At 39.4% G+C, this 1,985-nt stretch overlaps 1 non-coding gene across 1 annotated transcript; it reads right to left on the bottom strand.

The window, feature by feature from the left end:
• Positions 1-431: 431 nt before the first annotated feature.
• TRNAV-CAC (transfer RNA valine (anticodon CAC)) lies at positions 432-504 on the bottom strand. The gene has a single exon. It is a non-coding gene; the product is annotated as a tRNA-Val (tRNA).
• Positions 505-1,985: the final 1,481 nt, after the last annotated feature.

Raw genomic sequence — 1,985 nt, forward strand, 5'->3', positions numbered from 1 at the left:
GACGGGACCTCGAAGGGCGCGGCTCGGAGAACCGCGTTTTCTGCGTCTTCTCCAACATGCATGCAGGCGCAGGGCTTTTCTCTTCCTCCTCCTCTTTCTTTCCTTCTTCTCCCGTTTCTGCTTCTGCTGCAAAGACTAGACCGAGGCTGCCCTTGTAGCTGACCGACCTTGAGACAGCTCGGCCTGCTCTACCCTGACTCTCGGCCCTCATGCTGCAGACCGCTGAGTACATCCTCTTTTTTCATTCAGTTTTATCCCGCTCTTTCTTTGCTTTCTTATTTACATGTAGGAGATATATAATTGCGTTGCTATCGCGTTTGAAAAAAATGAGAAAATAAAAAATCGTACAAGTGTATTGAAAAGTAATGAGATTCCGGTAGATGTATACCCGAATAAAAGATAAAACAAACAGGAGGAAAAAAATGTACTTTTGTTTCCGCCCGGGATCGAACCGGGGACCTTGTGCGTGTGAAGCACACGTGATAACCACTACACTACGGAAACTAATAATTTTTATTGTAACTTTTTCAACTATCTCTTGTGAATAGATAACCCATTGAAGGAAATTATGCAACAACAAAAATTTCACAAATGAGCCGTGTTTTTTTTTAACACGTTTTTTATATTTTTAATCAGCTTCGACAAATGGACAGAATTATATGAATTGTGTGAAATTAAGAATTATTCAATAATATGTTGTGAACGATAAGAAGAAGGGTGGAAAAAGCAAATCCAAGTGAGGTAAGCCATGTTGTCTGCGCAAAAAACACTATCGCTCCCATTGGGGGGGGGGGGGTTCGGCTAACCGCATGGAAATGAAACATATTCCGTATGTGTGTTTTTCTTTATTACATTCAAACGAATCACGGTCTCGTTGATTGTTGAGGATTACGTCAGCAGACTCATGTATTTATAACAATGCTCCAATTTTCCTCCGAGAACCCTTATTTCCTTTTACGGTAAATCGGATACGTGAAAAAAAAAAAAACAATAACAAATGAGATACACTCAAGAGCATCGCTTACGTTGTGTTTGGTAGAAAACTTTTACTTTTGCTAGAGGAGAAAGTGCACGTTTGTTTGAAAGTGCTATTCAACGATAATGCATACAACAGAAGAAAAGCTGTTGGACTTGCGGTCAATTTTGAGGATGATGTACGAACCTACTCGTTCTTTGAAAACAATATTATGACGGGAAGCTCGAAGCTAAAGTGCCTATACTTTTAAAAAAACCCAACGTTTGTATCGGTACTCTTAATGGATAATAAGATAGAGTCGGATAATTTTTCTTTATTCGAGAGTCTGCTCCTTGAAATTCGTTGAAAACGCGCGCGCAACGCTTATACATTGCAAAATTCTACACGAGAAAAAACGATGACCGATTTAGTTTGTATTTCACAAAGAGAATTACGAAGTACCCCTCGACATACTTTCGAGTATTTGCGGGAAAACATGTAATTCGCCACCACCGTTCATACCGCATTTCCTGGTTGAAGCAATGATCTGCGAGTTCTCGCGGCTAATGATCGCGCTCTCGGAGAGCGCATATTGCGTTACATGCGCTAAAATGCGACTGCTTTGGTCCTCGCGGTTCAAAGTTTCTCAATCAAGGATAACGAGAAAAACGATAATTCTCCTTCGATTATTCGCATATTTTATTTCATTCAATTAAATTACCTCATTGATATTCGTTGATTGATTATTGATATGATTTTCTTGATAGCGAATCGTCGAGTGAAAGCACTTGAAAAAATCCTCCGGTCGAATTCACAAGAAATCTTTTAAAAACATCATCGAAAATAATCTCGTAGAGATACTCCTGCGACACAACATTTTGCGAACCAAATGTTGTGAGTAAATAATAATGGACGTCTGCCAGAAAATGAAATTAAATGCAATTTTATCATGCAGAGAAGCGGTGAGGAAGTTGAGTTTGACATTGGGAATACGAGAAATATATACAATAATAAACAGGCGCGCAATCGA

Source organism: Venturia canescens, chromosome 3 (genome assembly GCF_019457755.1).
Source record: "Venturia canescens isolate UGA chromosome 3, ASM1945775v1, whole genome shotgun sequence".
In the NCBI taxonomy this organism is placed as follows: domain Eukaryota; kingdom Metazoa; phylum Arthropoda; class Insecta; order Hymenoptera; family Ichneumonidae; genus Venturia; species Venturia canescens.